The sequence below is a fragment of the Stenella coeruleoalba genome (assembly GCF_951394435.1).
Source record: "Stenella coeruleoalba genome assembly, contig: scaffold_37, whole genome shotgun sequence".
NCBI lineage: Eukaryota > Metazoa > Chordata > Mammalia > Artiodactyla > Delphinidae > Stenella > Stenella coeruleoalba.
The window spans coordinates 1,354,960-1,382,520 of record NW_027645927.1 but is presented as its reverse complement, the minus strand read 5'-3'; the positions used below and the strand labels follow the sequence as shown (position 1 = coordinate 1,382,520).

Sequence of the window (27,561 nt, the reverse complement as noted above, 5' to 3'; positions counted from 1 at the left end):
GACATAGCAATCCATAGGTTTTAAGATACTTACTAGTCAGGAACATTCTTAGGCGTTTAATATGGGGTGTTGAGTCCATTTCGTTGAGCAAGGAGTAGCTCTTGTCTATTCCATATTTGGCTTAAGGAACTTTATCTGTGCTCATTTCAATCTCTGGTTTTATGCAGCACCCCAACTCACCTTTCCCCTTAAGCAAGCATAAGTTGGTTTTCTAAATTTGAGACCCTGTTCTGTTCTGTAATTCAGTTCCTGTGTAGCCAAGTTTACATTCCGTGTATTACTGATATCTTATGATGTTTCTTTTTCTGTGTGACTTATTTCAGTTAGAATCATCATACCTGAATCCACTCATTATGATGCTAAGGGCCTGATGACACAGATTTCATTGCTGAGTGATATTGCTTTGTAAGTAAATACCACAACTTCTTTATCCATTTTTCACTTTCTGCGATGTTGAACTTGTACTGTAAACGAGGTTCTTGTAAACAGAGCCGTTCCAAACTTTGGGGTGGCTGTGTCTTTTTGATTTTAATTTCCCTAAGCTATAGGACCATAAGTGGAAGTGCCCTAGGTTCTGTTGCTTTGTTTTTTAGATGTTTTAGGAAACACCATACACTTCTCCCGAGTGGTTGTTGGCAATTTACATCCCGCCCATCAGCATAACAAGGCTCCCAGTTCTCCATGGCCTGTCCTGCCTTTCTGGATTTTACACTTTTTTCAGATGGCCCTTTTGACCGGGGGGAAGTGAGACTTCATTGTAGTGCAGATTTCCTTTGCAAGCTTGCTTGGTTGGCCAAAAAGGGCGTATGCGTTTTTTCCTGAATATATTCAGGAAAAAACGCATACGCCCTTTTTGGCCAAGTGCATCATTGTGGACGTTCTGCCTCTTTTCCTATGCTTTCAATGCAATTCCAGTCTACCTCCTGAAATCGGTTTCCTGCAATTCTGCCCCGCTTTCAAGTCCTCTTGGCAGCCTTACTTCAGTTTATTTTTGGACGATAGCTGTCATTTATAACTCTGCAGGTTTGTGAATTACAGTACCCCTGAGCTCCTTTCTTCAACTCGCTTTCTTTTGAGCTGGCCGCAACACCGCAGGATGGCTTCAGGCCCTAATCTGGTTCCGGTACGGCACGCTGAGCCTTTGGTTATTTCCTCTTCCTGGTGGGAAATGAGAGTTAAATTTGCCCGTCCAGACACCTCCAGCTAGCCTCTCATTGGTTCTCGCTATTCCTGTTCATCTTCCGCAGAAATTGCAAACTGGGCTAAACAGGAGGTTAAAGGCGCTGACTCTCCAAGTGGGGAGAGTGTTAGTAAAGCGTCTGGAATGTTGCACCCGAGTACCAGGGGAGGAAAACTGAGACATATTTGAACACGTCTCCCGTTCACATGGTTGATCATACTTGGGTTCCACATGCATGTTTTAGCTGAAGGAAGAATACCTTAAACATGGAGAGTTGAGACCCGTGTAATGGGTACCATGCAATATGACTTCAAAGGGTCTTCATTTGCTCACCGAACCTCTCCAATCCTATCACTGCTGCGTTTATGCCCCTGTACACATGCTTGATTCTCTTTTGGAGACATAGCAATCCATAGGTTTTACGATACTTACTAGTCAGGTACATTCTTAGGCGTTTAATATGCGGTGTTGAGTCCATTTCGTTGAGCAAGGAGTAGCTCTTGTCTATTCCATATTTGGCTTAAGGAACTTTATCTGTGCTCATTTCAATCTCTGGTTTTATGCAGCACCCCAACTCACCTTTACCCTTAAGCAAGAATAAGTTGGTTTTCTAAATTTGAGACCCTGTTCTGTTCTGTAATTCAGTTCCTGTGTAGCCAAGTTTACATTCCGTGTATTACTGATATCTTATGATGTTTCTTTTTCTGTGTGACTTATTTCAGTTAGAATCATCATACCTGAATCCACTCATTGTGCTGCTAAGGGCCTGATGACACAGATTTCATTGCTGAGTGATATTGCTTTGTAAGTAAATACCACAACTTCTTTATCCATTTTTCACTTTCTGCGATGTTGAACTTGTACTGTAAACGAGGTTCTTGTAAACAGAGGCGTCCCAAACTTTGGGGTGGCTGTGTCTTTTTGATTTTAATTTCCCTAAGCTATAGGACCATAAGTGGCAGTGCCCTAGGCTCTGTTGCTTTGTTTTTTCGATGTTTCAGGAAACACCATACACTTCTCCCGAGTGTCTGTTGGCAATTTACATCCTGCCCATCAGCATAACAAGGCTCCCAGTTCTCCATGGCCTGTCCTGCCTTTCTGGATTTTACACTTTTTTCAGATGGCCCTTTTGACCGGGGGGAAGTGAGACTTCATTGTAGTGCAGATTTCCTTTGCAAGCTTGCTTGGTTGGCCAAAAAGGGCGTATGCGTTTTTTCCTGAATATATTCAGGAAAAAACGCATACGCCCTTTTTGGCCAAGTGCATCATTGTGGACGTTCTGCCTCTTTTCCTATGCTTTCAATGCAATTCCAGTCTACCTCCTGAAATCGGTTTCCTGCAATTCTGCCCCGCTTTCAAGTCCTCTTGGCAGCCTTACTTCAGTCTATTTTTGGACGATAGCTGTCATTTATAACTCTGCAGGTTTGTGAATTACAGTGCCCCTGAGCTCCTTTCTTCAACTCGCTTTCTTTTGAGCTGGCCGCAACACCGCAGGATGGCTTCAGGCCCTAATCTGGTTCCGGCCCGGCATGCTGAACTTTTGGTTAATTCCTCTTCCTGGTGGGAAATGAGAGTTAAATTTGCCCGTCCAGACACCTCCAGCTAGCCTCTCATTGGTTCTCGCTATTCCTGTTCATCTTCCGCAGAAATTGCAAACTGGGCCAAACAGGAGGTTAAAGGCGCTGACTCTCCAAGTGGGGAGAGTGTTAGTAAAGCGTCTGGAATGTTGCACCCGAGTACCAGGGGAGAAAAACTGAGACATATTTGAACACGTCTCCCGTTCACATGGTTGATCATACTTGGGTTCCACATGCATGTTTTAGCTGAAGGAAGAATACCTTAAACATGGAGAGTTGAGACCCGTGTAATGGGTTCCATGCAATATGACTTCAAAGGGTCTTCATTTGCTCACCGAACCTCTCCAATCCTATCACTGCTGCGTTTATGCCCCTGTACACATGCTTGATTCTCTTTTGGAGACATAGCAATCCATAGGTTTTACGATACTTACTAGTCAGGTACATTCTTAGGCGTTTAATATGCGGTGTTGAGTCCATTTCGTTGAGCAAGGAGTAGCTCTTGTCTATTCCATATTTGGCTTAAGGAACTTTATCTGTGCTCATTTCAATCTCTGGTTTTATGCAGCACCCCAACTCACCTTTACCCTTAAGCAAGAATAAGTTGGTTTTCTAAATTTGAGACCCTGTTCTGTTCTGTAATTCAGTTCCTGTGTAGCCACGTTTACATTCCGTGTATTACTGATATCTTATGATGTTTCTTTTTCTGTGTGATTTATTTCAGTTAGAATCATCATACCTGAATCCACTCATTGTGCTGCTAAGGGCCTGATGACACAGATTTCATTGCTGAGTGATATTGCTTTGTAAGTAAATACCACAACTTCTTTATCCATTTTTCACTTTCTGCGATGTTGAACTTGTACTGTAAACGAGGTTCTTGTAAACAGAGCCGTTCCAAACTTTGGGGTGGCTGTGTCTTTGTGATTTTAATTTCCCTAAGCTATAGGACCATAAGTGGAAGTGCCCTAGGCTCTGTTGCTTTGTTTTTTAAATGTTTCAGGAAACACCATACACTTCTCCCAAGTGTCTGTTGGCAATTTACATCCCGCCCATCAGCATAACAAGGCTCCCAGTTCTCAATGGCCTGTTGCCTTTCTGGATTTTACACTTTTTTCAGATGGCCCTTTTGACCGGGGGGAAGTGAGACTTCATTGTAGTGCAGATTTCCTTTGCAAGCTTGCTTGGTTGACCAAAAAGGGCGTATGCCTTTTTTCCTGAATATATTCAGGAAAAAACGCATACGCACTTTTTGGCCAAGTGCATCATTGTGGACGTTCTGCCTCTTTTCCTATGCTTTCAATGCAATTCCAGTCTACCTCCTGAAATCGGTTTCCTGCAATTCTGCCCCGCTTTCAAGTCCTCTTGGCAGCCTTACTTCAGTCTATTTTTGGACGATAGCTGTCATTTATAACTCTGCAGGTTTGTGAATTACAGTGCCCCTGAGCTCCTTTCTTCAACTCGCTTTCTTGTGACCTGGCCGCAACACCGCAGGATGGCTTCAGGCCCTAATCTGGTTCCGGCCCGGCATGGTGAGCCTTTGGTTAATTCCTCTTCCTGGTGGGAAATGAGAGTTAAATTTGCCCGTCCAGACACCTCCAGCTAGCCTCTCATTGGTTCTCGCTATTCCTGTTCATCTTCCGCAGAAATTGCAAACTGGGCCAAACAGGAGGTTAAAGGGACTGACTCTCCAAGTGTGGGAGAGTGTTAGTAAAGCGTCTGGAATGTTGCACCCGAGTAGAGGGCAGGAAAACTGAGACATATTTGAACACGTCTCCCGATCACATGGTTGATCATACTCTAGGTTCCACATGCATGTTTTAGCTGAAGGAATCATACCTTAAACCTGGGTAGTTGAAACCCGTGGAATGGGTACCATGCAATATGACTTCAAAGGGTCTTCATTTGCTCACCGAACCTCTGCAGTCCTATCACTGCTGCGTTTATGCCCCTGTACACATGCTTGATTCTCTTTCGGAGACATAGCAATCCATAGGTTTTAAGATACTTACTAGTCAGGTACATTCTTAGGCGTTTAATATGGGGTGTTGAGTCCATTTCGTTGAGCAAGGAGTAGCTCTTGTCTATTCCATATTTGGCTTAAGGAACTTTATCTGTGCTCATTTCAATCTCTGGTTTTATGCAGCACCCCAACTCACCTTTCCCCTTAAGCAAGCATAAGTTGGTTTTTTAAATTTGAGACCCTGTTCTGTTCTGTAATTCAGTTCCTGTGTAGCCAAGTTTACATTCCGTGTATTACTGATATCTTATGATGTTTCTTTTTCTGTGTGACTTACTTCAGTTAGAATCATCATACTTGAATCCACTCATTGTGCTGCTAAGGGCCTGATGACACAGATTTCATTGCTGAGTGATATTGCTTTGTAAGTAAATACCACAACTTCTTTATCCATTTTTCACTTTCTGCGATGTTGAACTTGTACTGTAAACGAGGTTCTTGTAAACAGAGCCGTTCCAAACTTTGGGGTGGCTGTGTCTTTTTGATTTTAATTTCCCTAAGCTATAGGACCATAAGTGGAAGTGCCCTAGGTTCTGTTGCTTTGTTTTTTAGATGTTTTAGGAAACACCATACACTTCTCCCGAGTGGTTGTTGGCAATTTACATCCCGCCCATCAGCATAACAAGGCTCCCAGTTCTCCATGGCCTGTCCTGCCTTTCTGGATTTTACACTTTTTTCAGATGGCCCTTTTGACCGGGGGGAAGTGAGACTTCATTGTAGTGCAGATTTCCTTTGCAAGCTTGCTTGGTTGGCCAAAAAGGGCGTATGCGTTTTTTCCTGAATATATTCAGGAAAAAACGCATACGCCCTTTTTGGCCAAGTGCATCATTGTGGACGTTCTGCCTCTTTTCCTATGCTTTCAATGCAATTCCAGTCTACCTCCTGAAATCGGTTTCCTGCAATTCTGCCCCGCTTTCAAGTCCTCTTGGCAGCCTTACTTCAGTTTATTTTTGGACGATAGCTGTCATTTATAACTCTGCAGGTTTGTGAATTACAGTACCCCTGAGCTCCTTTCTTCAACTCGCTTTCTTTTGAGCTGGCCGCAACACCGCAGGATGGCTTCAGGCCCTAATCTGGTTCCGGTACGGCACGCTGAGCCTTTGGTTATTTCCTCTTCCTGGTGGGAAATGAGAGTTAAATTTGCCCGTCCAGACACCTCCAGCTAGCCTCTCATTGGTTCTCGCTATTCCTGTTCATCTTCCGCAGAAATTGCAAACTGGGCCAAACAAGAGGTTAAAGGCGCTGACTCTCCAAGTGGGGAGAGTGTTAGTAAAGCGTCTGGAATGTTGCACCCGAGTACCAGGGGAGGAAAACTGAGACATATTTGAACACGTCTCCCGTTCACATGGTTGATCATACTTGGGTTCCACATGCATGTTTTAGCTGAAGGAAGAATACCTTAAACATGGAGAGTTGAGACCCGTGTAATGGGTACCATGCAATATGACTTCAAAGGGTCTTCATTTGCTCACCGAACCTCTCCAATCCTATCACTGCTGCGTTTATGCCCCTGTACACATGCTTGATTCTCTTTCGGAGACCTAGCAATCCATAGGTTTTAAGATACTTACTAGTCAGGTACATTCTTAGGCGTTTAATATGGGGTGTTGAGTCCATTTCGTTGAGCAAGGAGTAGCTCTTGTCTATTCCATATTTGGCTTAAGGAACTTTATCTGTGCTCATTTCAATCTCTGGTTTTATGCAGCACCCCAACTCACCTTTACCCTTAAGCAAGAATAAGTTGGTTTTCTAAATTTGAGACCCTGTTCTGTTCTGTAATTCAGTTCCTGTGTAGCCAAGTTTACATTCCGTGTATTACTGATATCTTATGATGTTTCTTTTTCTGTGTGACTTATTTCAGTTAGAATCATCATACCTGAATCCACTCATTGTGCTGCTAAGGGCCTGATGACACAGATTTCATTGCTGAGTGATATTGCTTTGTAAGTAAATACCACAACTTCTTTATCCATTTTTCACTTTCTGCGATGTTGAACTTGTACTGTAAACGAGGTTCTTGTAAACAGAGCCGTTCCAAACTTTGGGGTGGCTGTGTCTTTTTGATTTTAATTTCCCTAAGCTATAAGACCATAAGTGGAAGTGCCCTAGGCTCTGTTGCTTTGTTTTTTAAATGTTTCAGGAAACACCATACACTTCTCCCAAGTGTCTGTTGGCAATTTACATCCCGCCCATCAGCATAACAAGGCTCCCAGTTCTCAATGGCCTGTTGCCTTTCTGGATTTTACACTTTTTTCAGATGGCCCTTTTGACCGGGGGGAAGTGAGACTTCATTGTAGTGCAGATTTCCTTTGCAAGCTTGCTTGGTTGGCCAAAAAGGGCGTATGCGTTTTTTCCTGAATATATTCAGGAAAAAACGCATACGCCCTTTTTGGCCAAGTGCATCATTGTGGACGTTCTGCCTCTTTTCCTATGCTTTCAATGCAATTCCAGTCTACCTCCTGAAATCGGTTTCCTGCAATTCTGCCCCGCTTTCAAGTCCTCTTGGCAGCCTTACTTCAGTCTATTTTTGGACGATAGCTGTCATTTATAACTCTGCAGGTTTGTGAATTACAGTGACCCTGAGCTCCTTTCTTCAACTCACTTTCTTGTGACCTGGCCGCAGCACCGCAGGATGGCTTCAGGCCCTAATCTGGTTCCGGCCCGGCATGCTGAGCCTTTGGTTAATTCCTCTTCATTGTGGGAAATGAGAGTTAAATTTGCCCGTCCAGACACCTCCAGCTAGCCTCTCATTGGTTCTCGCTATTCCTGTTCATCTTCCGCAGAAATTGCAAACTGGGCCAAACAGGAGGTTAAAGGGACTGACTCTCCAAGTGTGGGAGAGTGTTAGTAAAGCGTCTGGAATGTTGCACCCGAGTACCAGGGGAGGAAAACTGAGACATATTTGAACACGTCTCCCGATCACATGGTTTATCATACTCTAGTTTCCACATGCATGTTTTAGCTGAAGGAATCATACCTTAAACCTGGGTAGTTGAAACCCGTGGAATGGGTACCATGCAATATGACTTCAAAGGGTCTTCATTTGCTCACCGAACCTCTGCAATCCTATCACTGCTGCGTTTATGCCCCTGTACACATGCTTGATTCTCTTTCGGAGACATAGCAATCCATAGGTTTTAAGATACTTACTAGTCAGGTACATTCTTAGGCGTTTAATATGGGGTGTTGAGTCCATTTCGTTGAGCAAGGAGTAGCTCTTGTCTATTCCATATTTGGCTTAAGGAACTTTATCTGTGCTCATTTCAATCTCTGGTTTTATGCAGCACCCCAACTCACCTTTCCCCTTAAGCAAGCATAAGTTGGTTTTCTAAATTTGAGACCCTGTTCTGTTCTGTAATTCAGTTCCTGTGTAGCCAAGTTTACATTCCGTGTATTACTGATATCTTATGATGTTTCTTTTTCTGTGTGACTTACTTCAGTTAGAATCATCATACCTGAATCCACTCATTGTGCTGCTAAGGGCCTGATGACACAGATTTCATTGCTGAGTGATATTGCTTTGTAAGTAAATACCACAACTTCTTTATCCATTTTTCACTTTCTGCGATGTTGAACTTGTACTGTAAACGAGGTTCTTGTAAACAGAGCCGTTCCAAACTTTGGGGTCGCTGTGTCTTTTTGATTTTAATTTCCCTAAGCTATAGGACCATAAGTGGAAGTGCCCTAGGTTCTGTTGCTTTGTTTTTTAGATGTTTTAGGAAACACCATACACTTCTCCCGAGTGGTTGTTGGCAATTTACATCCCGCCCATCAGCATAACAAGGCTCCCAGTTCTCCATGGCCTGTCCTGCCTTTCTGGATTTTACACTTTTTTCAGATGGCCCTTTTGACCGGGGTGAAGTGAGACTTCATTGTAGTGCAGATTTCCTTTGCAAGCTTGCTTGGTTGGCCAAAAAGGGCGTATGCGTTTTTTCCTGAATATATTCAGGAAAAAACGCATACGCCCTTTTTGGCCAAGTGCATCATTGTGGACGTTCTGCCTCTTTTCCTATGCTTTCAATGCAATTCCAGTCTACCTCCTGAAATCGGTTTCCTGCAATTCTGCCCCGCTTTCAAGTCCTCTTGGCAGCCTTACTTCAGTTTATTTTTGGACGATAGCTGTCATTTATAACTCTGCAGGTTTGTGAATTACAGTACCCCTGAGCTCCTTTCTTCAACTCGCTTTCTTTTGAGCTGGCCGCAACACCGCAGGATGGCTTCAGGCCCTAATCTGGTTCCGGTACGGCACGCTGAGCCTTTGGTTATTTCCTCTTCCTGGTGGGAAATGAGAGTTAAATTTGCCCGTCCAGACACCTCCAGCTAGCCTCTCATTGGTTCTCGCTATTCCTGTTCATCTTCCGCAGAAATTGCAAACTGGGCCAAACAGGAGGTTAAAGGCGCTGACTCTCCAAGTGGGGAGAGTGTTAGTAAAGCGTCTGGAATGTTGCACCCGAGTACCAGGGGAGGAAAACTGAGACATATTTGAACACGTCTCCCGATCACATGGTTGATCATACTCTAGGTTCCACATGCATGTTTTAGCTGAAGGAAGAATACCTTAAACCTGTGTATTTGAAACCCGTGGAATGGGTACCATGCAATATGACTTCAAAGGGTCTTCATTTGCTCACCGAACCTCTCCAATCCTATCACTGCTGCGTTTATGCCCCTGTACACATGCTTGATTCTCTTTCGGAGACCTAGCAATCCATAGGTTTTAAGATACTTACTAGTCAGGTACATTCTTAGGCGTTTAATATGCGGTGTTGAGTCCATTTCGTTGAGCAAGGAGTAGCTCTTGTCTATTCCATATTTGGCTTAAGGAACTTTATCTGTGCTCATTTCAATCTCTGGTTTTATGCAGCACCCCAACTCACCTTTACCCTTAAGCAAGAATAGTTGGTTTTCTAAATTTGAGACCCTGTTCTGTTCTGTAATTCAGTTCCTGTGTAGCCAAGTTTACATTCCGTGTATTACTGATATCTTATGATGTTTCTTTTTCTGTGTGACTTATTTCAGTTAGAATCATCATACCTGAATCCACTCATTGTGCTGCTAAGGGCCTGATGACACAGATTTCATTGCTGAGTGATATTGCTTTGTAAGTAAATACCACAACTTCTTTATCCATTTTTCACTTTCTGCGATGTTGAACTTGTACTGTAAACGAGGTTCTTGTAAACAGAGCCGTTCCAAACTTTGGGGTGGCTGTGTCTTTTTGATTTTAATTTCCCTAAGCTATAAGACCATAAGTGGAAGTGCCCTAGGCTCTGTTGCTTTGTTTTTTAAATGTTTCAGGAAACACCATACACTTCTCCCAAGTGTCTGTTGGCAATTTACATCCCGCCCATCAGCATAACAAGGCTCCCAGTTCTCAATGGCCTGTTGCCTTTCTGGATTTTACACTTTTTTCAGATGGCCCTTTTGACCGGGGGGAAGTGAGACTTCATTGTAGTGCAGATTTCCTTTGCAAGCTTGCTTGGTTGGCCAAAAAGGGCGTATGCGTTTTTTCCTGAATATATTCAGGAAAAAACGCATACGCCCTTTTTGGCCAAGTGCATCATTGTGGACGTTCTGCCTCTTTTCCTATGCTTTCAATGCAATTCCAGTCTACCTCCTGAAATCGGTTTCCTGCAATTCTGCCCCGCTTTCAAGTCCTCTTGGCAGCCTTACTTCAGTCTATTTTTGGACGATAGCTGTCATTTATAACTCTGCAGGTTTGTGAATTACAGTGACCCTGAGCTCCTTTCTTCAACTCACTTTCTTGTGACCTGGCCGCAGCACCGCAGGATGGCTTGAGGCCCTAATCTGGTTCCGGCCCGGCATGCTGAGCCTTTGGTTAATTCCTCTTCATTGTGGGAAATGAGAGTTAAATTTGCCCGTCCAGACACCTCCAGCTAGCCTCTCATTGGTTCTCGCTATTCCTGTTCATCTTCCGCAGAAATTGCAAACTGGGCCAAACAGGAGGTTAAAGGGACTGACTCTCCAAGTGTGGGAGAGTGTTAGTAAAGCGTCTGGAATGTTGCACCCGAGTACCAGGGGAGGAAAACTGAGACATATTTGAACACGTCTCCCGATCACATGGTTTATCATACTCTAGTTTCCACATGCATGTTTTAGCTGAAGGAATCATACCTTAAACCTGGGTAGTTGAAACCCGTGGAATGGGTACCATGCAATATGACTTCAAAGGGTCTTCATTTGCTCACCGAACCTCTGCAATCCTATCACTGCTGCGTTTATGCCCCTGTACACATGCTTGATTCTCTTTCGGAGACATAGCAATCCATAGGTTTTAAGATACTTACTAGTCAGGTACATTCTTAGGCGTTTAATATGGGGTGTTGAGTCCATTTCGTTGAGCAAGGAGTAGCTCTTGTCTATTCCATATTTGGCTTAAGGAACTTTATCTGTGCTCATTTCAATCTCTGGTTTTATGCAGCACCCCAACTCACCTTTCCCCTTAAGCAAGCATAAGTTGGTTTTCTAAATTTGAGACCCTGTTCTGTTCTGTAATTCAGTTCCTGTGTAGCCAAGTTTACATTCCGTGTATTACTGATATCTTATGATGTTTCTTTTTCTGTGTGACTTACTTCAGTTAGAATCATCATACCTGAATCCACTCATTGTGCTGCTAAGGGCCTGATGACACAGATTTCATTGCTGAGTGATATTGCTTTGTAAGTAAATACCACAACTTCTTTATCCATTTTTCACTTTCTGCGATGTTGAACTTGTACTGTAAACGAGGTTCTTGTAAACAGAGCCGTTCCAAACTTTGGGGTGGCTGTGTCTTTTTGATTTTAATTTCCCTAAGCTATAGGACCATAAGTGGAAGTGCCCTAGGTTCTGTTGCTTTGTTTTTTAGATGTTTTAGGAAACACCATACACTTCTCCCGAGTGGTTGTTGGCAATTTACATCCCGCCCATCAGCATAACAAGGCTCCCAGTTCTCCATGGCCTGTCCTGCCTTTCTGGATTTTACACTTTTTTCAGATGGCCCTTTTGACCGGGGGGAAGTGAGACTTCATTGTAGTGCAGATTTCCTTTGCAAGCTTGCTTGGTTGGCCAAAAAGGGCGTATGCGTTTTTTCCTGAATATATTCAGGAAAAAACGCATACGCCCTTTTTGGCCAAGTGCATCATTGTGGACGTTCTGCCTCTTTTCCTATGCTTTCAATGCAATTCCAGTCTACCTCCTGAAATCGGTTTCCTGCAATTCTGCCCCGCTTTCAAGTCCTCTTGGCAGCCTTACTTCAGTTTATTTTTGGACGATAGCTGTCATTTATAACTCTGCAGGTTTGTGAATTACAGTACCCCTGAGCTCCTTTCTTCAACTCGCTTTCTTTTGAGCTGGCCGCAACACCGCAGGATGGCTTCAGGCCCTAATCTGGTTCCGGTACGGCACGCTGAGCCTTTGGTTATTTCCTCTTCCTGGTGGGAAATGAGAGTTAAATTTGCCCGTCCAGACACCTCCAGCTAGCCTCTCATTGGTTCTCGCTATTCCTGTTCATCTTCCGCAGAAATTGCAAACTGGGCCAAACAGGAGGTTAAAGGCGCTGACTCTCCAAGTGGGGAGAGTGTTAGTAAAGCGTCTGGAATGTTGCACCCGAGTACCAGGGGAGAAAAACTGAGACATATTTGAACACGTCTCCCGTTCACATGGTTGATCATACTTGGGTTCCACATGCATGTTTTAGCTGAAGGAAGAATACCTTAAACATGGAGAGTTGAGACCCGTGTAATGGGTACCATGCAATATGACTTCAAAGGGTCTTCATTTGCTCACCGAACCTCTCCAATCCTATCACTGCTGCGTTTATGCCCCTGTACACATGCTTGATTCTCTTTTGGAGACATAGCAATCCATAGGTTTTACGATACTTACTAGTCAGGTACATTCTTAGGCGTTTAATATGCGGTGTTGAGTCCATTTCGTTGAGCAAGGAGTAGCTCTTGTCTATTCCATATTTGGCTTAAGGAACTTTATCTGTGCTCATTTCAATCTCTGGTTTTATGCAGCACCCCAACTCACCTTTACCCTTAAGCAAGAATAAGTTGGTTTTCTAAATTTGAGACCCTGTTCTGTTCTGTAATTCAGTTCCTGTGTAGCCAAGTTTACATTCCGTGTATTACTGATATCTTATGATGTTTCTTTTTCTGTGTGACTTATTTCAGTTAGAATCATCATACCTGAATCCACTCATTGTGCTGCTAAGGGCCTGATGACACAGATTTCATTGCTGAGTGATATTGCTTTGTAAGTAAATACCACAACTTCTTTATCCATTTTTCACTTTCTGCGATGTTGAACTTGTACTGTAAACGAGGTTCTTGTAAACAGAGCCGTTCCAAACTTTGGGGTGGCTGTGTCTTTGTGATTTTAATTTCCCTAAGCTATAGGACCATAAGTGGAAGTGCCCTAGGCTCTGTTGCTTTGTTTTTTAAATGTTTTAGGAAACACCATACACTTCTCCCAAGTGTCTGTTGGCAATTTACATCCCGCCCATCAGCATAACAAGGCTCCCAGTTCTCAATGGCCTGTTGCCTTTCTGGATTTTACACTTTTTTCAGATGGCCCTTTTGACCGGGGGGAAGTGAGACTTCATTGTAGTGCAGATTTCCTTTGCAAGCTTGCTTGGTTGGCCAAAAAGGGCGTATGCGTTTTTTCCTGAATATATTCAGGAAAAAACGCATACGCCCTTTTTGGCCAAGTGCATCATTGTGGACGTTCTGCCTCTTTTCCTATGCTTTCAATGCAATTCCAGTCTACCTCCTGAAATCGGTTTCCTGCAATTCTGCCCCGCTTTCAAGTCCTCTTGGCAGCCTTACTTCAGTCTATTTTTGGACGATAGCTGTCATTTATAACTCTGCAGGTTTGTGAATTACAGTGCCCCTGAGCTCCTTTCTTCAACTCGCTTTCTTGTGACCTGGCCGCAACACCGCAGGATGGCTTCAGGCCCTAATCTGGTTCCGGCCCGGCATGCTGAGCCTTTGGTTAATTCCTCTTCCTGGTGGGAAATGAGAGTTAAATTTGCCCGTCCAGACACCTCCAGCTAGCCTCTCATTGGTTCTCGCTATTCCTGTTCGTCTTCCGCAGAAATTGCAAACTGGGCCAAACAGGAGGTTAAAGGGACTGACTCTCCAAGTGTGGGAGAGAGTTAGTAAAGCGTCTGGAATGTTGCACCCGAGTACCAGGGCAGGAAAACTGAGACATATTTGAACACGTCTCCCGATCACATGGTTGATCATACTCTAGGTTCCACATGCATGTTTTAGCTTAAGGAATCATACCTTAAACCTGGGTAGTTGAAACCCGTGGAATGGGTACCATGCAATATGACTTCAAAGGGTCTTCATTTGCTCACCGAACCTCTGCAGTCCTATCACTGCTGCGTTTATGCCCCTGTACACATGCTTGATTCTCTTTCGGAGACATAGCAATCCATAGGTTTTAACATACTTACTAGTCAGGTACATTCTTAGGCGTTTAATATGGGGTGTTGAGTCCATTTCGTTGAGCAAGGAGTAGCTCTTGTCTATTCCATATTTGGCTTAAGGAACTTTATCTGTGCTCATTTCAATCTCTGGTTTTATGCAGCACCCCAACTCACCTTTCCCCTTAAGCAAGCATAAGTTGGTTTTTTAAATTTGAGACCCTGTTCTGTTCTGTAATTCAGTTCCTGTGTAGCCAAGTTTACATTCCGTGTATTACTGATATCTTATGATGTTTCTTTTTCTGTGTGACTTACTTCAGTTAGAATCATCATACTTGAATCCACTCATTGTGCTGCTAAGGGCCTGATGACACAGATTTCATTGCTGAGTGATATTGCTTTGTAAGTAAATACCACAACTTCTTTATCCATTTTTCACTTTCTGCGATGTTGAACTTGTACTGTAAACGAGGTTCTTGTAAACAGAGCCGTTCCAAACTTTGGGGTGGCTGTGTCTTTTTGATTTTAATTTCCCTAAGCTATAGGACCATAAGTGGAAGTGCCCTAGGTTCTGTTGCTTTGTTTTTTAGATGTTTTAGGAAACACCATACACTTCTCCCGAGTGGTTGTTGGCAATTTACATCCCGCCCATCAGCATAACAAGGCTCCCAGTTCTCCATGGCCTGTCCTGCCTTTCTGGATTTTACACTTTTTTCAGATGGCCCTTTTGACCGGGGGGAAGTGAGACTTCATTGTAGTGCAGATTTCCTTTGCAAGCTTGCTTGGTTGGCCAAAAAGGGCGTATGCGTTTTTTCCTGAATATATTCAGGAAAAAACGCATACGCCCTTTTTGGCCAAGTGCATCATTGTGGACGTTCTGCCTCTTTTCCTATGCTTTCAATGCAATTCCAGTCTACCTCCTGAAATCGGTTTCCTGCAATTCTGCCCCGCTTTCAAGTCCTCTTGGCAGCCTTACTTCAGTTTATTTTTGGACGATAGCTGTCATTTATAACTCTGCAGGTTTGTGAATTACAGTACCCCTGAGCTCCTTTCTTCAACTCGCTTTCTTTTGAGCTGGCCGCAACACCGCAGGATGGCTTCAGGCCCTAATCTGGTTCCGGTACGGCACGCTGAGCCTTTGGTTATTTCCTCTTCCTGGTGGGAAATGAGAGTTAAATTTGCCCGTCCAGACACCTCCAGCTAGCCTCTCATTGGTTCTCGCTATTCCTGTTCATCTTCCGCAGAAATTGCAAACTGGGCCAAACAGGAGGTTAAAGGCGCTGACTCTCCAAGTGGGGAGAGTGTTAGTAAAGCGTCTGGAATGTTGCACCCGAGTACCAGGGGAGGAAAACTGAGACATATTTGAACACGTCTCCCGTTCACATGGTTGATCATACTTGGGTTCCACATGCATGTTTTAGCTGAAGGAAGAATACCTTAAACATGGAGAGTTGAGACCCGTGTAATGGGTACCATGCAATATGACTTCAAAGGGTCCTCATTTGCTCACCGAACCTCTCCAATCCTATCACTGCTGCGTTTATGCCCCTGTACACATGCTTGATTCTCTTTTGGAGACATAGCAATCCATAGGTTTTACGATACTTACTAGTCAGGTACATTCTTAGGCGTTTAATATGCGGTGTTGAGTCCATTTCGTTGAGCAAGGAGTAGCTCTTGTCTATTCCATATTTGGCTTAAGGAACTTTATCTGTGCTCATTTCAATCTCTGGTTTTATGCAGCACCCCAACTCACCTTTACCCTTAAGCAAGAATAAGTTGGTTTTGTAAATTTGAGACCCTGTTCTGTTCTGTAATTCAGTTCCTGTGTAGCCAAGTTTACATTCCATGTATTACTGATATCTTATGATGTTTCTTTTTCTGTGTGACTTATTTCAGTTAGAATCATCATACCTGAATCCACTCATTGTGCTGCTAAGGGCCTGATGACACAGATTTCATTGCTGAGTGATATTGCTTTGTAAGTAAATACCACAACTTCTTTATCCATTTTTCACTTTCTGCGATGTTGAACTTGTACTGTAAACGAGGTTCTTGTAAACAGAGCCGTTCCAAACTTTGGGGTGGCTGTGTCTTTGTGATTTTAATTTCCCTAAGCTATAGGACCATAAGTGGAAGTGCCCTAGGCTCTGTTGCTTTGTTTTTTAAATGTTTCAGGAAACACCATACACTTCTCCCAAGTGTCTGTTGGCAATTTACATCCCGCCCATCAGCATAACAAGGCTCCCAGTTCTCAATGGCCTGTTCCCTTTCTGGATTTTACACTTTTTTCAGATGGCCCTTTTGACCGGGGGGAAGTGAGACTTCATTGTAGTGCAGATTTCCTTTGCAAGCTTGCTTGGTTGGCCAAAAAGGGCGTATGCGTTTTTTCCTGAATATATTCAGGAAAAAACGCATACGCCCTTTTTGGCCAAGTGCATCATTGTGGACGTTCTGCCTCTTTTCCTATGCTTTCAATGCAATTCCAGTCTACCTCCTGAAATCGGTTTCCTGCAATTCTGCCCCGCTTTCAAGTCCTCTTGGCAGCCTTACTTCAGTCTATTTTTGGACGATAGCTGTCATTTATAACTCTGCAGGTTTGTGAATTACAGTGCCCCTGAGCTCCTTTCTTCAACTCGCTTTCTTGTGACCTGGCCGCAACACCGCAGGATGGCTTCAGGCCCTAATCTGGTTCCGGCCCGGCATGCTGAGCCTTTGGTTAATTCCTCTTCCTGGTGGGAAATGAGAGTTAAATTTGCCCGTCCTGACACCTCCAGCTAGCCTCTCATTGGTTCTCGCTATTCCTGTTCATCTTCCGCAGAAATTGCAAACTGGGCCAAACAGGAGGTTAAAGGGACTGACTCTCCAAGTGTGGGAGAGTGTTAGTAAAGCGTCTGGAATGTTGCACCCGAGTACCAGGGCAGGAAAACTGAGACATATTTGAACACGTCTCCCGATCACATGGTTGATCATACTCTAGGTTCCACATGCATGTTTTAGCTGAAGGAATCATACCTTAAACCTTGGTAGTTGAAACCCGTGGAATGGGTACCATGCAATATGACTTCAAAGGGTCTTCATTTGCTCACCGAACCTCTGCAGTCCTATCACTGCTGCGTTTATGCCCCTGTACACATGCTTGATTCTCTTTCGGAGACATAGCAATCCATAGGTTTTAAGATACTTACTAGTCAGGTACATTCTTAGGCGTTTAATATGGGGTGTTGAGTCCATTTCGTTGAGCAAGGAGTAGCTCTTGTCTATTCCATATTTGGCTTAAGGAACTTTATCTGTGCTCATTTCAATCTCTGGTTTTATGCAGCACCCCAACTCACCTTTCCCCTTAAGCAAGCATAAGTTGGTTTTCTAAATTTGAGACCCTGTTCTGTTCTGTAATTCAGTTCCTGTGTAGCCAAGTTTACATTCCGTGTATTACTGATATCTTATGATGTTTCTTTTTCTGTGTGACTTATTTCAGTTAGAATCATCATACCTGAATCCACTCATTGTGCTGCTAAGGGCCTGATGACACATATTTCATTGCTGAGTGATATTGCTTTGTAAGTAAATACCACAACTTCTTTATCCATTTTTCACTTTCTGCGATGTTGAACTTGTACTGTAAACGAGGTTCTTGTAAACAGAGCCGTTCCAAACTTTGGGGTGGCTGTGTCTTTTTGATTTTAATTTCCCTAAGCTATAGGACCATAAGTGGAAGTGCCCTAGGTTCTGTTGCTTTGTTTTTTAGATGTTTTAGGAAACACCATACACTTCTCCCGAGTGGTTGTTGGCAATTTACATCCCGCCCATCAGCATAACAAGGCTCCCAGTTCTCCATGGCCTGTCCTGCCTTTCTGGATTTTACACTTTTTTCAGATGGCCCTTTTGACCGGGGGGAAGTGAGACTTCATTGTAGTGCAGATTTCCTTTGCAAGCTTGCTTGGTTGGCCAAAAAGGGCGTATGCGTTTTTTCCTGAATATATTCAGGAAAAAACGCATACGCCCTTTTTGGCCAAGTGCATCATTGTGGACGTTCTGCCTCTTTTCCTATGCTTTCAATGCAATTCCAGTCTACCTCCTGAAATCGGTTTCCTGCAATTCTGCCCCGCTTTCAAGTCCTCTTGGCAGCCTTACTTCAGTTTATTTTTGGACGATAGCTGTCATTTAAAACTCTGCAGGTTTGTGAATTACAGTACCCCTGAGCTCCTTTCTTCAACTCGCTTTCTTTTGAGCTGGCCGCAACACCGCAGGATGGCTTCAGGCCCTAATCTGGTTCCGGTACGGCACGCTGAGCCTTTGGTTATTTCCTCTTCCTGGTGGGAAATGAGAGTTAAATTTGCCCGTCCAGACACCTCCAGCTAGCCTCTCATTGGTTCTCGCTATTCCTGTTCATCTTCCGCAGAAATTGCAAACTGGGCCAAACAGGAGGTTAAAGGCGCTGACTCTCCAAGTGGGGAGAGTGTTAGTAAAGCGTCTGGAATGTTGCACCCGAGTACCAGGGGAGGAAAACTGAGACATATTTGAACACGTCTCCCGTTCACATGGTTGATCATACTTGGGTTCCACATGCATGTTTTAGCTGAAGGAAGAATACCTTAAACCTGGAGAGTTGAGACCTGTGTAATGGGTACCATGCAATATGACTTCAAAGGGTCTTCATTTGCTCACCGAACCTCTCCAATCCTATCACTGCTGCGTTTATGCCCCTGTACACATGCTTGATTCTCTTTTGGAGACATAGCAATCCATAGGTTTTACGATACTTACTAGTCAGGTACATTCTTAGGCGTTTAATATGCGGTGTTGAGTCCATTTCGTTGAGCAAGGAGTAGCTCTTGTCTATTCCATATTTGGCTTAAGGAACTTTATCTGTGCTCATTTCAATCTCTGATTTTATGCAGCACCCCAACTCACCTTTCGCCTTAAGCAAGCATAAGTTGGTTTTCTAAATTTGAGACCCTGTTCTGTTCTGTAATTCAGTTCCTGTGTAGCCAAGTTTACATTCCGTGTATTACTGATATCTTATGATGTTTCTTTTTCTGTGTGACTTATTTCAGTTAGAATCATCATACCTGAATCCACTCATTGTGCTGCTAAGGGCCTGATGACACAGATTTCATTGCTGAGTGATATTGCTTTGTAAGTAAATACCACAACTTCTTTATCCATTTTTCACTTTCTGCGATGTTGAACTTGTACTGTAAACGAGGTTCTTGTAAACAGAGCCGTTCCAAACTTTGGGGTGGCTGTGTCTTTGTGATTTTAATTTCCCTAAGCTATAGGACCATAAGTGGAAGTGCCCTAGGCTCTGTTGCTTTGTTTTTTAAATGTTTCAGGAAACACCATACACTTCTCCCAAGTGTCTGTTGGCAATTTACATCCCGCCCATCAGCATAACAAGGCTTCCAGTTCTCAATGGCCTGTTCCCTTTCTGGATTTTACACTTTTTTCAGATGGCCCTTTTGACCGGGGGGAAGTGAGACTTCATTGTAGTGCAGATTTCCTTTGCAAGCTTGCTTGGTTGGTCAAAAAGGGCGTATGCGTTTTTTCCTGAATATATTCAGAAAAAAACGCATACGCCCTTTTTGGCCAAGTGCATCATTGTGGACGTTCTGCCTCTTTTCCTATGCTTTCAATGCAATTTCAGTCTACCTCCTGAAATCGGTTTCCTGCAATTCTGCCCCGCATTCAAGTCCTCTTGGCAGCCTTACTTCAGTCTATTTTTGGACGATAGCTGTCATTTATAACTCTGCAGGTTTGTGAATTACAGTGCCCCTGAGCTCCTTTCTTCAACTCGCTTTCTTTTGAGCTGGCCGCAACACCGCAGGATGGCTTCAGGCCCTAATCTGGTTCCGGTACGGCACGCTGAGCCTTTGGTTATTTCCTCTTCCTGGTGGGAAATGAGAGTTAAATTTGCCCGTCCAGACACCTCCAGCTAGCCTCTCATTGGTTCTCGCTATTCCTGTTCATCTTCCGCAGAAATTGCAAACTGGGCCAAACAGGAGGTTAAAGGCGCTGACTCTCCAAGTGGGGAGAGTGTTAGTAAACCGTCTGGAATGTTGCACCCGAGTACCAGGGGAGGAAAACTGAGACATATTTGAACACGTCTCCCGATCACATGGTTGATCATACTCTGGGTTCCACATGCATGTTTTAGCTGAAGGAAGAATACCTAAAACCTGGGTAGTTGAAACCCGTGGAATGGGTACCATGCAGTATGACTTCACAGAGTCTTCATTTGCTCACCAAACCTCTCCAATCCTATCACTGCTGCGTTTATGCCCCTGTACACATGCTTGATTCTCTTTCGGAGACATAGCAATCCATAGGTTTTAAGATACTTACTAGTCAGGTACATTCTTAGGCGTTTAATATGCGGTGTTGAGTCCATTTCGTTGAGCAAGGAGTAGCTCTTGTCTATTCCATATTTGGCTTAAGGAACTTTATCTGTGCTCATTTCAATCTCTGGTTTTATGCAGCACCCCAACTCACCTTTCCCCTTAAGCAAGCATAAGTTGGTTTTCTAAATTTGAGACCCTGTTCTGTTCTGTAATTCAGTTCCTGTGTAGCCAAGTTTACATTCCGTGTATTAGTGATATCTTATGATGTTTCTTTTTCTGTGTGACTTATTTCAGTTAGAATCATCGTACCTGAATCTACTCATTATGCTGCTACGGGCCTGATGACATAGATTTCATTGCTGAGTGATACTGCATTGTACGTAAGTACCACAAGTTCTTTATCCATTTTTCACTTTCTGCGATGTTGAACTTGTACTGTAAATGAGGTTCTTTTAAACAGAGCCGTTCCAAACTTTGGGGTGTCTGTGTCTTTTTGATTTTAATTTCCCTAAGCTATAGGACCATAAGTGGCAGTGCCCTAGGCTCTGTTGCTTTGTTTTTTAGATGTTTCAGGAAACACCATACACTTCTCCCAAGTGTCTGTTGGCAATTTACATCCCACGCATCAGCATAACAAGGCTCCCAGTTCTCAATGGCCTGTTGCCTTTCTGGATTTTACACTTTTTTCAGATGGCCCTTTTGCCCGGGGGGAAGTGAGACTTCATTGTAGTGCAGATTTCCTTTGCAAGCTTGCTTGGTTGGCCAAAAAGGGCGTATGCGTTTTTTCCTGAATATATTCAGGAAAAAACGCATACGCCCTTTTTGGCCAAGTGCATCATTGTGGACGTTCTGCCTCTTTTCCTATGCTTTCAATGCAATTCCAGTCTACCTCCTGAAATCGGTTTCCTGCAATTCTACCCCACTTTCAAGTCCTCTTGGCAGCCTTACTTCAGTCTATTTTTGGACGATAGCTGTCATTTATAACTCTGCAGGTTTGTGAATTACAGTGCCCCTGAGCTCCTTTCTTCAACTCGCTTTCTTGTGACCTGGCCGCAACACCGCAGGATCGCTTCAGGCCCTAATCTGGTTCCGGCACGGCACGCTGAGCCTTTGTTTAATTCCTCTTCCTGGTGGGAAATGAGAGTTAAATTTGCCCGTCCAGACACCTCCAGCTAGCCTCTCATTGGTTCTCGCTATTCCTGTTCATCTTCCGCAGAAATTGCAAACTGGGCCAAACAGGAGGTTAAAGGGACTGACTCTCCAGGTCGGGAGAGTGTTAGTAAAGCGTCTGGAATGTTGCACCCGAGTACCAGGGGAGGAAAACTGAGACATATTTGAACACGTCTCCCGATCACATGGTTGATCATACTCTAGGTTCCACATGCATGTTTTAGCTGAAGGAAGAATACCTTAAACCTTGGTAGTTGAAACCCGTGGAATGGGTACCATGCAATATGACTTCAAAGGGTCTTCATTTGCTCACCGAACCTCTCCAATCCTATCACTGCTGCGTTTATGCCCCTGTACACATGCTTGATTCTCTTTCGGAGACATAGCAATCCATAGGTTTTAAGATACTTACTAGTCAGGAACATTCTTAGGCGTTTAATATGGGGTGTTGAGTCCATTTCGTTGAGCAAGGAGTAGCTCTTGTCTATTCCATATTTGGCTTAAGGAACTTTATCTGTGCTCATTTCAATCTCTGGTTTTATGCAGCACCCCAACTCACCTTTACCCTTAAGCAAGAATAAGTTGGTTTTCTAAATTTGAGACCCTGTTCTGTTCTGTAATTCAGTTCCTGTGTAGCCAAGTTTACATTCCGTGTATTACTGATATCTTATGATGTTTCTTTTTCTGTGTGACTTACTTCAGTTAGAATCATCATACATGAATCCACTCACTGTGCTGCTAAGGGCCTGATGACACAGATTTCATTGCTGAGTGATATTGCTTTGTAAGTAAATACCACAACTTCTTTATCCATTTTTCACTTTCTGCGATGTTGAACTTGTACTGTAAACGAGGTTCTTGTAAACAGAGCCGTTCCAAACTTTGGGGTGGCTGTGTCTTTTTGATTTTAATTTCCCTAAGCTATAGGACCATAAGTGGAAGTGCCCTAGGTTCTGTTGCTCTGTTTTTTAGATGTTTCAGGAAACACCATACACTTCTCCCGAGTGGTTGTTGGCAATTTACATCCCGCCCATCAGCATAACAAGGCTCCCAGTTCTCCATGGCCTGTCCTGCCTTTCTGGATTTTACACTTTTTTCAGATGGCCCTTTTGACCGGGGGGAAGTGAGACTTCATTGTAGTGCAGATTTCATTTGCAAGCTTGCTTGGTTGGCCAAAAAGGGCGTATGCGTTTTTTCCTGAATATATTCAGGAAAAAACGCATACGCCCTTTTTGGCCAAGTGCATCATTGTGGACGTTCTGCCTCTTTTCCTATGCTTTCAATGCAATTCCAGTCTACCTCCTGAAATCGGTTTCCTGCAATTCTGCCCCGCATTCAAGTCCTCTTGGCAGCCCTACTTCAGTCTATTTTTGGACGATAGCTGTCATTTATAACTCTGCAGGTTTGTGAATTACAGTGTCCCTGAGCTCCTTTCTTCAACTTGCTTTCTTGTGACCTGGCCGCAACACCGCAGGATGGCTTCAGGCCCTAATCTGGTTCCGGCACGGCACGCTGAGCCTTTGGTTATTTCCTTTTCCTGGTGGGAAATGAGAGTTAAATTTGCCGGTCCAGACACCTCCAGCTAGTCTCTCATTGGTTCTCGCTATTCCTGTTCATCTTCCGCAGAAATTGCAAACTGGGCCAAACAGGAGGTTAAAGGCGCTGACTCTCCAAGTGGGGAGAGTGTTAGTAAAGCGTCTGGAATGTTGCACCCGAGTACCAGGGGAGGAAAACTGAGACATATTTGAACACGTCTCCCGTTCACATGGTTGATCATACTTGGGTTCCACATGCATGTTTTAGCTGAAGGAAGAATACCTTAAACCTGGAGAGTTAAGACCCGTGTAATGGGTACCATGCAATATGTATTCAAAGAGTCTTCATTTGCTCACCAAACCTCACCAATCCTATCACTGCTGCGTTTATGCCCCTGTACACATGCTTGATTCTCTTTCGGAGACATAGCAATCCATAGGTTTTAAGATACTTACTAGTCAGGTACATTCTTAGGCGTTTAATATGCGGTGTTGAGTCCATTTCGTTGAGCAAGGAGTAGCTCTTGTCTATTCCATATTTGGCTTAAGGAACTTTATCTGTGCTCATTTCAATCTCTGGTTTTATGCAGCACCCCATCTCACCTTTACCCTTAAGCAAGAATAAGTTGGTTTTGTAAATTTGAGACCCTGTTCTGTTCTGTAATTCAGTTCCTGTGTAGCCAAGTTTACATTCCGTGTATTACTGATATCTTATGATGTTTCTTTTTCTGTGTGACTTATTTCAGTTAGAATCATCATACCTGAATCCACTAACTGTGCTGCTAAGGGCCTGATGACACAGATTTCATTGCTGAGTGATATTGCTTTGTAAGTAAATACCACAACTTCTTTATCCATTTTTCACTTTCTGCAATGTTGAACTTGTACTGTAAACGAGGTTCTTGTAAACAGAGCCGTTCCAAACTTTGGGGTGGCTGTGTCTTTTTGATTTTAATTTCCCTAAGCTATAGGACCATAAGTGGAAGTGCCCTAGGTTCTGTTGCTTTGTTTTTTAGATGTTTCAGGAAACACCATACACTTCTCCCGAGTGGTTGTTGGCAATTTACATCCCGCCCATCAGCATAACAAAGCTCCCAGTTCTCATTGGCCTGTCCTGCCTTTCTGGATTTTACACTTTTTTCAGATGGCCCTTTTGACCGGGGGGAAGTGAGACTTCATTGTAGTGCAGATTTCCTTTGCAAGCTTGCTTGGTTGGCCAAAAAGGGCGTATGCGTTTTTTCCTGAATATATTCAGGAAAAAACGCATACGCCCTTTTTGGCCAAGTGCATCATTGTGGACGTTCTGCCTCTTTTCCTATGCTTTCAATGCAATTCCAGTCTACCTCCTGAAATCGGTTTCCTGCAATTCTGCCCCGCTTTCAAGTCCTCTTGGCAGCCTTACTTCAGTCTATTTTTGGACGATAGCTGTCATTTATAACTCTGCAGGTTTGTGAATTACAGTGCCCCTGAGCTCCTTTCTTCAACTCGCTTTCTTTTGAGCTGGCCGCAACACCGCAGTATGGCTTCAGGCCGTAATCTGGTTCCGGTACGGCACGCTGAGCCTTTGGTTATTTCCTCTTCCTGGTGGGAAATGAGAGTTAAATTTGCCCGTCCAGACACCTCCAGCTAGCCTCTCATTGGTTCTCGCTATTCCTGTTCATCTTCCGCAGAAATTGCAAACTGGGCAAACAGGAGGTTAAAGGCGCTGACTCTCCAAGTGGGGAGAGTGTTAGTAAAGCGTCTGGAATGTTGCACCCGAGTACCAGGGGAGGAAAACTGAGACATATTTGAACACGTCTCCCGTTCACATGGTTGATCATACTTGGGTTCCACATGCATGTTTTAGCTGAAGGAAGAATACCTTAAACATGGAGAGTTGAGACCCGCGTAATGGGTACCATGCAATATGACTTCAAAGGGTCTTCATTTGCTCACCGAACCTCTCCAATCCTATCACTGCTGTGTTTATGCCCCTGTACACATGCTTGATTCTCTTTTGGAGACATAGCAATCCATAGGTTTTACAATACTTACTAGTCAGGTACATTCTTAGGCGTTTAATATGCGGTGTTGAGTCCATTTCGTTGAGCAAGGAGTAGCTCTTGTCTATTCCATATTTGACTTAAGGAACTTTATCTGTGCTCATTTCAATCTCTGGTTTTATGCAGCACCCCAACTCACCTTTACCCTTAAGCAAGCATAAGTTGGTTTTCTAAATTTGAGACCCTGTTCTGTTCTGTAATTCAGTTCCTGTGTAGCCAAGTTTACATTCCGTGTATTACTGATATCTTATGATGTTTCTTTTTCTGTGTGACTTATTTCAGTTAGAATCATCATACCTGAATCCACTCATTGTGATGCTAAGGGCCTGATGACATAGATTTCATTGCTGAGTGATATTGCTTTGTAAGTAAATACCACAACTTCTTTATCCATTTTTCACTTTCTGCGATGTTGAACTTGTACTGTAAACGAGGTTCTTGTAAACAGAGCCGTTCCAAACTTTGGGGTGGCTGTGTCTTTTTGATTTTAATTTCCCTAAGCTATAGGACCATAAGTGGAAGTGCCCTAGGTTCTGTTGCTTTGTTTTTTAGATGTTTTAGGAAACACCATACACTTCTCCCGAGTGGTTGTTGGCAATTTACATCCCGCCCATCAGCATAACAAGGCTCCCAGTTCTCCATGGCCTGTCCTGCCTTTCTGGATTTTACACTTTTTTCAGATGGCCCTTTTGACCGGGGGGAAGTGAGACTTCATTGTAGTGCAGATTTCCTTTGCAAGCTTGCTTGGTTGGCCAAAAAGGGCGTATGCGTTTTTTCCTGAATATATTCAGGAAAAAACGCATACGCCCTTTTTGGCCAAGTGCATCATTGTGGACGTTCTGCCTCTTTTCCTATGCTTTCAATGCAATTCCAGTCTACCTCCTGAAATCGGTTTCCTGCAATTCTGCCCCGCTTTCAAGTCCTCTTGGCAGCCTTACTTCAGTTTATTTTTGGACGATAGCTGTCATTTATAACTCTGCAGGTTTGTGAATTACAGTACCCCTGAGCTCCTTTCTTCAACTCGCTTTCTTTTGAGCTGGCCGCAACACCGCAGGATGGCTTCAGGCCCTAATCTGGTTCCGGTACGGCACGCTGAGCCTTTGGTTATTTCCTCTTCCTGGTGGGAAATGAGAGTTAAATTTGCCCGTCCAGACACCTCCAGCTAGCCTCTCATTGGTTCTCGCTATTCCTGTTCATCTTCCGCAGAAATTGCAAACTGGGCCAAACAGGAGGTTAAAGGCGCTGACTCTCCAAGTGGGGAGAGTGTTAGTAAAGCGTCTGGAATGTTGCACCCGAGTACCAGGGGAGGAAAACTGAGACATATTTGAACACGTCTCCCGTTCACATGGTTGATCATACTTGGGTTCCACATGCATGTTTTAGCTGAAGGAAGAATACCTTAAACATGGAGAGTTGAGACCCGTGTAATGGGTACCATGCAATATGACTTCAAAGGGTCCTCATTTGCTCACCGAACCTCTCCAATCCTATCACTGCTGCGTTTATGCCCCTGTACACATGCTTGATTCTCTTTTGGAGACATAGCAATCCATAGGTTTTACGATACTTACTAGTCAGGTACATTCTTAGGCGTTTAATATGCGGTGTTGAGTCCATTTCGTTGAGCAAGGAGTAGCTCTTGTCTATTCCATATTTGGCTTAAGGAACTTTATCTGTGCTCATTTCAATCTCTGGTTTTATGCAGCACCCCAACTCACCTTTACCCTTAAGCAAGAATAAGTTGGTTTTGTAAATTTGAGACCCTGTTCTGTTCTGTAATTCAGTTCCTGTGTAGCCAAGTTTACATTCCGTGTATTACTGATATCTTATGATGTTTCTTTTTCTGTGTGACTTATTTCAGTTAGAATCATCATACCTGAATCCACTCATTGTGCTGCTAAGGGCCTGATGACACAGATTTCATTGCTGAGTGATATTGCTTTGTAAGTAAATACCACAACTTCTTTATCCATTTTTCACTTTCTGCGATGTTGAACTTGTACTGTAAACGAGGTTCTTGTAAACAGAGCCGTTCCAAACTTTGGGGTGGCTGTGTCTTTGTGATTTTAATTTCCCTAAGCTATAGGACCATAAGTGGAAGTGCCCTAGGCTCTGTTGCTTTGTTTTTTAAATGTTTCAGGAAACACCATACACTTCTCCCAAGTGTCTGTTGGCAATTTACATCCCGCCCATCAGCATAACAAGGCTCCCAGTTCTCAATGGCCTGTTCCCTTTCTGGATTTTACACTTTTTTCAGATG

The 27,561-nt window shown here is 43.6% G+C and overlaps 1 long non-coding RNA gene across 19 annotated transcripts in view; it reads left to right on the top strand.

Annotated features, from left to right (window-relative positions):
* Window positions 1-27,561, top strand: part of LOC307181459 — a 1,863,373-nt gene that overhangs the window by 1,525,047 nt on the left and 310,765 nt on the right. The gene's annotated exons all lie outside the window — the stretch shown is intronic.